At 46.7% G+C, this 12,169-nt stretch overlaps 1 protein-coding gene across 2 annotated transcripts in view; it reads left to right on the plus strand.

Moving 5' to 3' along the window:
• The window catches only part of xxylt1 (xyloside xylosyltransferase 1), a 198,327-nt gene that overhangs the window by 128,044 nt on the left and 58,114 nt on the right, over positions 1-12,169 (plus strand). The window lies entirely within an intron of this gene.

The raw sequence follows: 12,169 nt of genomic DNA on the forward strand, positions 1-12,169 counted from the left end.
TTAAATATTTAGGTGGGGGAGGCATTGTGAGGTTGGCAAAAGCTTAGTACAGATCTGTTGCCACAGCAACAACATTGATATAATAATAGAGATGGCAGAGATGTAAATCCATTGCAATGGGTTTGATGGGCTTTAGCTAAACGTTGATTTATGTTGGGATATTCTAGTTAAAATAAACTAAGTCCTGAAGCAGTCTTTACAGAGGAAGATGAGGGAAACCCACATCATTTATAAGTAGCAGGATAATGGGGGATGAGTGAACATTTCCCTGAATGTATTCAGATTTCATTGGGGTTCTTGGGAGCCAAGCAATTTGCATGATGTGTTGTAATGAATGCCCCTTAATATTTCCATAAAATGTATCATGAAACAGAGTTAATTTTCTGTGCTATTTTTAACAGAAGTACTGCCTCATAAATGAGGCTGGGGATATTTTGAAGTTTCAGAATTTCATCAACCAAATGGAAGGGCAGACCTTTGAGAGTTGTCAAAGCAGAGGGCATAGAGCTGAATGCATAGCAATCTCTCGGTATCTTTCATGCTGGTCAGACTGGCAGTCAACTAATCTGGGCTTATTGGAATAGTTCCCAGACACAGTGGATGCTTTCTATCTTTGGTACCTCATTTTGAAAAGATTTAACTTGCCTTTCAAGTTGTATGATTTTCTTTTAGAGACTGCTATCTCGAGTGTTTCACTGCACCAGTCTAGTGGGATGTGCAGAGCTAGTTTATCCAGTTACTAAATTACAGTTTTTCACATTACACGAGACTGGGTATAATCATCAATGTGTATTCAGAGTAATTAATTTCCAGATTCTGCCATTTTAAAAAAAAAAGCAAAATAATCCAGCACAGCGTCTAAGTATAGTCGGATTTGAAACCAAGTTTTGTATTTGATTTTGCTCTATTAAAATAGCTGGTTAATTTAGAAAATAAAATATCAGCTTCTCTAGAAGAATGGTGACTGTGCAGTACTGTGCTTATGATGAACCGAACAAGGACATGCAAGCAATTTCTTTGCATTCAGCAATCTGAAGGCTCCAAATTCCTCAACATTAACTATTTCTTCTACATTGGCCGATAATTCTCCATGATCATATCAATCGCACAGGTTTTTGAAGTGTTTAATGAGCAGTATGAATCTTCAAATTTGTATGGCATTGTTCTTAAATTTTACCACTGAAAGATATTTTCAGCCGAAAATTCGGTGGGGGTGGTAACAGTCGCGAGGCGGGAGTTCCTACGCCAGGTGCAGAAGTCCCGCCCCGGAAGCTATGTTGGGCTTGCCATCCCCGAGAGGAAGTGGAGCGCAAAGTGGGGGCGGGACCTGGGTGCAAAGGTACACACATTTTCCAGCACGATGCGGTGAGAGAAACGGGGCCATCGCTGGGCTACCAGCGAACGGGTGCTGTGGCAGCATCCTGGCAAACAAGTGGACTGCAAGATCGCGGCACGGACCCCACAATCTGTACTGAAGAAGGCCGCGACTGGTAAGTCAGTCATTTTTTCTTTACTGCCGCACCTCTGCTTTCATTTTCGCTCCGCGAGGTGACTACATCCTTAGATGCTGTGCTGGGTTGTTTTGCTGTTTTTCTAAGACAAAACCTGGGAATTAAACAGGGGCCTGTTAAGATTCTTTCAGAACTGTTACTGAATTGAATTAGCTTCCACAAGATAGTGCTCGATATTTAAAGCCTGGAATATTCCAGCAGTGCAAGAGTAACATTAAGCAATATGTGATGGTTGTCGGATGACTTGAAGTTAAGAAGAAAATGTTTTGCCTTCAGTAGTAAAACCAATATATTTTCCAACGTGCAGATTATAACTAAGAATTGCCCCAAATTATTACATTTCTCCCAGTGACAGAATCATAGGCCTCAATATTGGCTCCCTCACGACCGACAGCAGCAGGTTGGGGGTTAATAGGTGAAAGCCATGTAACCCGATCCCAAGGCGCGCGCAGGTGCCCACAGCCATTTATATGGCAACGGTTATCGAGGCATCCGAGTGTCCCACCAAAGAAATACTTATTAACATATTTAAATCGGGCTCCTACAGTGCAATTGGGAGCCTGATCTGAGATTAACTGGTGCTGCACGGGTGTCCCGGGGGTTTGGAAACTTGCCCTTGAAACGGAGACAAGAGTTGCCGGCTCCCGAAGGTAAGTGGTTCTTTCAGTGCTCCTTGTGGGCCAGGAGGAGCAGGAGTGCACCCACACAGGCCACAGAGCCACTTAAGGAGGCCTTCAGCCTCCCCTAAACCCAATCTCCAGCCCCCCCGCCCCCACACGTCCAGATTACTGACCAGTATCATTCTTTCCCTCCCCTCTGCCCCCAGCCCTCCTGATGACCAACCTCTCACCCTCACCCTGCCGAACTCTCCCCACCACCACCCCCCCCCCCTCCCATTGCTGGGGACCATCCCAATCTGGGGCCTCCTGCTGCTCATGTTTCTTGCTGCCTGCCGGCCAGGCTATTCACTTGGCTGGGAGCCAGAGCTATGATATCTTAACGGCAGGGCCTTCACGTTCCCAGCCTTGCTGGGTCCTTTGGCCGTTTTCGGCCTCCCTTGCACCTTTCCCACTTCCCTGTTAATATCCCATAGAAGTTTACAACATAGAAGGGAGCTTATCTAATTAGTCCGACTCCCTGCTCTTTCCCCATATCCCTGCATAATTTCCCTATCCAGGTATGTATCCAATTTCCTTTTGAAAGTTACTATTGAATCTGCTTCCACCATCCTCAGGCACTGTAAAAATAATTCTCATCATCCCCCTTCATCTTGATGTTGATAATGATGATGGCAGGAGGGAGGGAACGGGGAGATAAAGGGACCACGTTTCCACAGGAGTTGCTACTATTTTTTTGGAGCAGCTAGTTTTTTTTTGGAGTATTTTAAAAATTGCAATTCTCCACATTTAGTTTGCGCCAGTTTCAGTGAGTTAGTTTAGTTTATAGAAACATAGAAACATAAAAAATAGGTGCAGGAGCAGGCCATTCGGCCCTTCTAGCCTGCACCGCCATTCAATGAGTTCATGGCTGAACATGCAACTTCAGTACCCCCTTCCTGCTTTCACGCCATACCCCTTGATCCCCCGAGTAGTAAGGACTTCATCTAACTCCCTTTTGAATATATTTAGTGAATTGGCCTCAACTACTTTCTGTGGTAGAGAATTCCACAGGTTCACCACTCTCTGGGTGAAGAAGTTTCTCCTTATCTCGGTCCTAAATGGCTTACCCCTTATCCTTAGACTGTGACCTCTGGTTCTGGACTTCCCCAACATTGGGAACATTCTTCCTGCATCCAACCTGTCCAAACCTGTCAGAATTTTAAATGTTTCTATGAGGTCCCCTCTCACTCTTCTGAACTGCAGTGAATACAAGCCCAGTTGATCCAGTCTTTCTTGATAGGTCAGTCCCACCATCCCGGGAATCAGACTGGTGAATCTTCGCTACACTCCCTCAATAGCAAGAATGTCCTTCCTCAAGTTAGGAGACCAAAACTGTACACAATACTCCAGGTGTGGCCTCACCAAGGCCCTGTACAACTGCAGCAACACCTCCCTGCCCCTGTACTCAAATCCCCTCGCTATGAAGGCCAACATGCCATTTGCTTTCTTAACCGCCTGCTGTACCTGCATGCCAACCTTCAATGACTGATGTACCATGACACCCAGGTCTCGTTGCACCTTCCCTTTTCCTAATCTGTCACCATTCAGATAATAGTCTGTCTCTCTGTTTTTACCACCAAAGTGGATAACCTCACATTTATCCACATTATACTTCATCTGCCACGCATTTGCCCACTCACCTAACCTATCCAAGTCACTCTGCAGCCTCATAGCATCCTCCTCGCAGCTCACACTGCCACCCAACTTAGTGTCATCCGCAAATTTGGAGATACTACATTTAATCCCCTCGTCTAAATCATGAATGTACAATGTAAACAACTGGGGCCCCAGCACAGAACCCTGCGGTACCCCACTAGTCACTGCCTGCCATTCCGAAAAGTACCCATTTACTCCTACTCTTTGCTTCCTGTCTGACAACCAGTTCTCAATCCACGTCAGCACACTACCCCCAATCCCATGTGCTTTAACTTTGCACATTAATCTCCTGTGTGGGACCTTGTCGAAAGCCTTCTGAAAGTCCAAATATACCACATCAACTGGTACTCCTTTGTCCACTTTATTGGAAACATCCTCAAAAAATTCCAGAAGATTTGTCAAGCATGATCTCCCTTTCACAAATCCATGCTGACTTGGACCTATCATGTCACCATTTTCCAAATGCGCTGCTATGACATCCTTAATAATTGATTCCATCATTTTACCCACTACTGAGGTCAGGCTGACCGGTCTATAATTCCCTGCTTTCTCTCTCCTTTTTTAAAAAGTGGGGTTACATTGGCTACCCTCCACCCGATAGGAACTGATCCAGAGTCAATGGAATGTTGGAAAATGACTGTCAATGCATCCGCTATTTCCAAGGCCACCTCCTTAAGTACTCTGGGATGCAGTCCATCAGGCCCTGGGGATTTATTGGCCTTCAATCCCATCAATTTCCCCAACACAATTTCCCGACCAATAAAGATTTCCCTCAGTTCCTCCTCCTTACTAGACCCTCTGACCACTTTTATATCCGGAAGGTTGTTTGTGTCCTCCTTAGTGAATACTGAACCAAAGTACTTGTTCAATTGGTCTGCCATTTCTTTGTTCCCCGTTATGACTTCCCCTGACTCTGACTGCAGGGGACCTACGTTTGTCTTTACTAACCTTTTTCTCTTTACATACCTATAGAAACTTTTGCAATCCGCCTTAATGTTCCCTGCAAGCTTCTTCTCGTACTCCATTTTCCCTGCCCTAATCAAACCCTTTGTCCTCCTCTGCTGAGTTCTAAATTTCTCCCAGTCCCCAGGTTCGCTGCTATTTCTGGCCAATTTGTATGCCATTTCCTTGGCTTTAATACTATCCCTGATTTCCCTAGATAGCCACGGTTGAGCCACCTTCCCTTTTTTATTTTTACGCCAGACAGGAATGTACAATTGTTGTAATTTATCCATGCGGTCTCTAAATGTCTGCCATTGCCCATCCACAGTCAACCCCTTAAGTATCATTAGCCAATCTATCTTAGCCAATTCATGCCTCATACCTTCAAAGTTACCCTTCTTTAAGTTCTGGACCATGGTCTCTGAATTAACGGTTTCATTCTCCATCCTAATGCAGAATTCCACCATATTATGGTCACTCTTCCCCAAGGGGCCTTGCACAATGAGATTGCTAATTAATCCTCTCTCATTACACAACACCCAGTCTAAGATGGCCTCCCCCCTAGTTGGTTCCTCGACATATTGGTCTAGAAAACCATCCCTTATGCACTCCAGGAAATCCTCCTCCATCGTATTGCTTCCAGTTTGGCTGGCCCAATCTATGTGCATATTAAAGTCACCCATTATAACTGCTGCACCTTTATTGCATGCACTCCTAATTTCCTGTTTGATGCCCTCCCCAACATCACGACTACTGTTTGGAGGTCTGTACACAACTCCCACTAACGATTTTTGCCCTTTAGTGTTCTGCAGCTCTACCCATATAGATTCCACATCATCCAAGCTAATTCTTTCCTAACTATTGCATTAATCTCCTCTTTAACCAGCAATGCTACCCCACCTCCTTTTCCTTTTGTTCTATCCTTCCTGAATGTTGAATACCCCTGGATGTTGAGTTCCCAGCCCTGATCATCCTGGAGCTACGTCTCCGTAATCCCAATCACATCATATTTGTTAACATCTATTTGCACAGTTAATTCATCCACCTTATTGCGGATACTCCTTGCATTAAGACACAAAGCCTTCAGGCTTGCTTTTTTAACACCCTTTGTCCTTTTAGAATTTTGCTGTACAGTGGCCCTTTTTGTTCTTTGCCTTGGGTTTCTCTGCCCTCCACTTTTCCTCATCTCCTTTCTGTCTTTTGCTTTTGCCTCATTTTTGTCTCCCTCTGTCTCCCTGCATAGGTTCCCATCCCCCTGCAATATTAGTTTAACTCCTCCCCAACAGCACTAGCAAACACTCCCCCTAGGACATTGGTTCCGGTCCTGCCCAGGTGCAGACCATCCGGTTTGTACTGGTCCCACCTCCCCCAGAACCGGTTCCAATTCCCCAAGAATTTGAATCCCTCCCTGCTGCACCACTGCTCAAGCCATGTATTCATCTGAGCTATCCTGCGATTCCTACTCTGACTAGCACGTGGCACTGGTAGCAATCCCGAGATTACTACTTTTGAGGTCCTACTTTTTAATTTAGCTCCTAGCTCCTTAAATTCTTTTCGTAGGACCTCATCCCTTTTTTTACCTATGTCGTTGGTACAGTCTTTTTAGTTCAGTTTTTTTTTCAAAAGCAGGCGTTACCAGCCACTTACACCTGTTTGGCCATTTAAGCCAGTTTAGACAGCCAATAGTTACTCCAAACTAACTTAGGCCAGCGTATGTGTCCACTTTTGTACGCTCAAAAAACCTTGCGGACACTTTAGAAATCAGGCGCAGGTAGCCAGAGATTGGTTGGGGGGGCGGGGGGGAAGGAAGTTAGAGGATTTTTCAAAGCACTAAACACCTTCACAACAAGATTAAAGAAGCATAAGTACATTTAATGCACCAAGCACTAAACAAAGCACACAAAAATAAGCATTCAATAACAAATAAAAAATACAAGGAAAGCACCAAGACTTATTTTTTGTGTATTGTTTAGTACTTTGTAATAAGCAATTAATTAACAAATAAAAAATAGAAGGAACCCTGCACCTAAAGCACCAAGACCAAAGTAATAAGCAATCAATCAATCAATAACAAATAAAAAAAAATAGAAGTCCTACCTTTATGTGAAGGGAAGGCAGTTGGCTGCTGATGAGGGGAGGATGGAGGGGGGGGGAGGAGGAGGAGGAGGGGAGAGGGGAGGAGGGGGGGGAAGAGGGGAGGGGGAGGAGGAGGGGAGAGGGGGGGGAGGAGGAAGGGGGGAGGGAGGGTAAGAGGAGGGGAAGAGGAAGGGGGAGGGGGAGGAGGAAGAAGAGAGGGTAAGAGGAGGAGGAGGGGGAGAGAGGGGAGGAGGAGGAGGGGGAGAGAGGGGAGGGGAGAGAGGGGAGGGGGAGAGAGGGGAGGGGGAGGGAGGGGGCGGAGGAGAGAGGGGAAGAGGAGGGGGAGGGAGGAGGAGAGGGAGAGAGGGGAAGAAGGAAAAGGGGGAGAGAGAGGAGGATGAGGAGAGGCGGGAGGGGGGAGAGAGCGGAGGAGGAGGGAGGGGGAGGGGGAGAGAGCGGAGGAGGGGGAGGGGAGGAGGAAGGGAGAGGTGGGAGGGGAGGAGGGAAGGGAGAGGTGGGAGGGGAGGAGGGAGGGGAGGAGGAAGGGAGAGGGGTGGAGGGGAGGAGAAAGGGAGAGGGGGGGAAGGGAGAGGGGAGAGAGGAGGGGGGAAAGGGGAGGGGGAGAAAGGGAGGGGAGGAGGAAGGGGGAGGAGGACGGGGAGAGAGAGAGTGGGGAGAGAGGGAGAAAGGAGGAGGACGAGGGGAGAGGGAGGGAGGAGTGGGGAGAGAGGGAGAAAGGAGGAGGATGAGGGGAGAGGGAGGGAGGAGTGGGGAGAGAGGGAGAAAGGAGATGGGGGGGGAAGAGGGCAAAAGGAGGAGGGAGAGAGATAGAGTAGAGGAGTGGGGGAGGGGGGGAGGGGGAGAGAGAGAGAGGGGGGGAGAGAGAGGAGAGGAGGGGGGGAGAGAGGAGAGGAGGGGGGTGGCGAGAGGAGAGGAGAGGAGGAGGGGGGTGGCGAGAGGGGAGGAGGAGGGGTGGGGAGAGAGAGAGGAGGGGAGGAGAGGGGAGGAAGCGAGGGGGAGAGGGGAGGAGGAGTGGGGGAGAGGGAGAAAGGAGGAGGGGAGGAGAGGGCGAAAGGAGGAGAGATGGGAGAGGAGAGGAGTGGGGGCGAGAGAAGAGGAGAGGAGGGGGAGAGAGGAGGGGGAGATGGGGGAGGGGGGCAACATTAAACATACGAGCCTGCCCATCCTACTCACGTCTTGCCCCCAATCTCTTTGCTTTCCTGCTAACCACGCCCCCCCCGGAACATCTCCGAGACAGTCCCAAGGAACACTCGATGACCTCAGTCACCTTCCTCCTTGATGGTCACTTTTGCCAGCTCCTTCCCCCTTTTTTGTTTGGTTTTCTGTTCCCGGGATCTCCTGTCTCCGATGATGGACGATGCCGTCTGTTCCCTCGCAGGTCGCGGCGAGGAGCCCATACGGCCAGGGCTAAAGGCGGCGTGCTTTGGGCCCCTCCCACACAGCCTGCAGCACACGCACTCAGAATCTGGGGGCGAGGAGCTACTGCACATGCGCGCACACTCTAGCGCGCATGTGCAGAGATCCTGGCACTGTTTTCAGCGCCGGGACCTGGCTCCGCCCCCCACTGGTTTTGCTGCTCTCCACCGAGTCCGAAGGAGGGCTGATGAGAACTCAGAATACCATGGTAAGGATTAGGCACACTTTTTGTTCCAGAAAATCGACGGACCTCACGGAGGTGTGCCGTTCTAAGGGTCGGTGGAAACTTGGTCCCAAAGAAACTAAAGTTAATCTTTGTTTAGATTAAAAGCTCACATTTTCTGGGGGGTTCGGGGTGGCTGGGGGGGGGGGGGGGCGGAGAGGTGAGGGATGGTTCCTGGAAAAGGATTCATATGAAAACACTATCTTTTATACTCTTACGTATGTTAAAAATCAGAAATGCCCATTAGTTAATTAATTCAACCTACAAGTAACTCAGCCAGGCTGACATAAGTCCATAGCAATAAAACAGCTGAACTTTATGGCAGAAATGACCAAAAACAAAATTTCAGCTATTCTGGAAGGAAGGTGACTTTGTGATACTGTGCTTATGATGAAATATCTAGTACTAAATCTGCAGTGTAGTGTACAAAGGAGCTTTAAAAATGTGTCCTGACAAAATTGTATGTGTTTGGGATGGCGAGTGACTGAGTTAGGTGAAAGAAAACTGAATGAAATACAGACAAGAGAAACCAATGAGCTGTGATGCCTAATCGCTCAAGGTGACTTTAATGGTGGGATAGTAGGATGGTTATTGGAGTGAAACACTAAATGCTGAGCTAAAAAACTGCTTAGTCACCATGACTAGCGTAATATCTCCCTTTACTCGCCCACTGCATCACCATGGTTATCTGCATTGCTTTATACATAACTTTATCAGGCCGAACCAGATACCATTTATATTTTGTTCAATCATTAAGAAAATAATTGTTTGTGAAAGACCCATAAAAGTTTGACGAGTGTTCTAAGTATGAATTGTTTGAAGAAAGGTGCTATCAAAGGTATTAGTAGATTTTGGCTGCACCCAAGTGTAAATGAGCTTCATGGACTGTGTCTTGCTGTTTTTGATTTAGTAAATTGCTTTATTTGGTGGATAAATATTTTAAGGCTACCTTTTGCTCTGCACCTACAGTTTCAGCTAGCTTCAGTGTAAAAAACATAGCAAACACAAGACACTTTTCTTTGAGTTATACGTTCCTGCTAATTGCCTGCAGATCACTGAAATCTTTCTAAGTTTAGTTTGAATGCGTTAAGCTGTTTGTTACTCATTATCTTCGAAATTCTTCCCCTTCACTACATAGCATGTTCCAATGAAGGCTTGTCATGGTTCAGTCAGCAACTGTATATTGTTAAACTTCATTTCATAAATGTTAATTTTTTGGAAGATTGTCAAATGCTACATCTTAAAGTTATATTTATAAGCTGGCTTGACAGTCTTCTTGAAGTTGTTAGCAAACCCCCTCTCTCCCCCCACTCAACTGTCAACAATGGAAGGAATCAAGTACAGGTGCAGTGCCTAAAATCCGGAACCCTTGGGACCAAGGCCGTTCCGGATTCTGGGCTTTCCCGGACTTTCAATTTGTTTCTAACGCAACAAATCCGGAAACACCCGAGCCCAGGTTTTGGTATTTCCGGATTTCGGAATGTCAGAAAGAGGGAGGGGGGGCGGTGTTCCTGTTGAAGAGCTGTTCGGGCCGTCCGGCCCCACTGAGGAGGTTGTCGGGCGGGGCCCCACCGAGGATGTATTCGGACGGTCCGGCTCCGCCAAGGAAGTTGTCGGCGGGAGGGCCGGCCCCACTGAGGAGGTTGTCGGGCGGGGTCCCGCCGAGGATGTTGTTGGGGCGGGCCGGCGAGGAGGCCCTGAGGTAAGGGCAGCGACGGTGACGCCTGAGGTCGGGCAGCGACGGGGCTCCGAGGTGGGCAGGGTCGTCGGGTCCAGATTCCGGAACATTTTACAGATTCCGGACGACCCTACCACTGATCGGTCTAGATTCCGGAACTCCGGATTCTTGATGCTGCACCTGTAATCAGAGTTGAATTAAAAGAAGTTTTTAATTCAGAAATAATTACTTCAAAATAACAACTCACCACCTACGTAAATCCTGGTACCATACTTTCTGATCATTAAATACAAGTATACAAATAGCGAATGTACTGTTTCCAAGATATGCCACCATATGCCAGTCCCACAAGGTAATCTAAACTGGTGTAAGCCTCTGTAAAAGGCTTGTAATCAAACATCCTCTAACTCATATTTTCACTGATTTTTTTAAAGGTAGAGAATAGTCTAGGGGGAGTACTTTTAATACGTAGCATATATTTAACAAAAAAGAAACATTTCTCCTGCTTGCTAAGGAATTTTTCAACTCAGTGAATTGCTTTCCCTGACTTGGAGGCCACATTCCACTAACAATTGGTGTCACCACAACAGGGCAGACCTCCTTGTGTCCTGGATTGACTCCATGCCCACATGTAGATTTGCTGCTTCAAACCGAATCAAACTGGGAAACGTTATTTGGGGAAGTACCCCCAACTGGTACTAACATTTCCCACCACTGGTGCCTCCAGGTCATGTGAAGTATGAAATTTCACATTGATGCATGGAGTTGCTCAAAGTCACACATGAGCAGTCTCTGTAACTTTGTCCCAGTGGGTCTGGGTGAGAGGGAATGATCCAAAGTGTGGATTCCCACCTGAAAAAAGATGATTGATTAAATTCAAGAAAGTTCTCTTTAATCATACTTATTTAGCAATAAAATAGTTAAATAATAGCTTCTTCTCCCACCCACATCCAGTTTTCTCTTCTCTGACTCCAACGGTATGGTTCAACCATGTCGGCTGCACTCTGGTACCTCAGCCATTCTTCATCTATAAGGGTAGATGATCAATATTGGCAGGATGTTTAACTGTGTGGAGCATGCACATACACTTTCCAATATTGGTCAGTGGCTAGAGATCAGGAGCCTGAGTCCTAGATATCTCTCCCCCTACCCCCTACCCCCTACCCCCACCCCCTAGCATAGGGGTACTGAAGCCCCCCCACCCTCCCATTGTTGTCCTTCCTGACGTCAGTAGATCATTGCACACTCTGCAGAGACTGAATCTGTGACCATTCTAGTCTGTTTGGCAGTGCTCTTACCAAATGAGGCATTCGGGGAGCTGGTTTCTTGTGATCGTTGTACCCAAAGCATTCAACAGAGGGAGCAGTTACATCACAGAATGCACATAAAATTTCCACTGTTTCCTACCATGCTCTACCAGTATGTGATCCAATTTTTCATCCTGGACTTCCAACTTGCTGGCTCCGTGTGGAAATACAAATTCCTTTTGAAAATGTGTTAATGTATATTATTAAAAACATGAATGCAAAATTACTTTTTTCAGGCACTATACACATTTCTTGCTACTGTTCTCTTCACAAGAACTATTACCTTGTTTATCGCCAAGCATTTCTTAAATGAATGCTGCTAGACGGTTGCTTCTCTATGAAATGTCTTCCAATGTTTACTCCAGGCCAATCTGACTGCACTGAAGCAGCCTTCTGTTTGTATGGATAATTTGTCCTCGTACTGTTAATGTTCCACTCTCCAAACTGAGCCTGCAATCTGTCTGTTTGCTGTGCACTGCAGCTGCTTCCTTGTGTGCCGGAACCTTCGTTTTTGTTTTACTTTTTTTCCTCTTTGTGGAAAATACCATTGCAACAATTAAAACATTTGTACTCATAGGAGCGATAAAAACCTAACCTATGGGTTTGTGCTGCGCTGTGTGAAACATTACATTCATGCAGCATGTTCAATAAAAGCAGGATTATATTTTGGCTCTCCTGGA

Source organism: Pristiophorus japonicus, chromosome 6 (genome assembly GCF_044704955.1).
Source record: "Pristiophorus japonicus isolate sPriJap1 chromosome 6, sPriJap1.hap1, whole genome shotgun sequence".
NCBI lineage: Eukaryota > Metazoa > Chordata > Chondrichthyes > Pristiophoridae > Pristiophorus > Pristiophorus japonicus.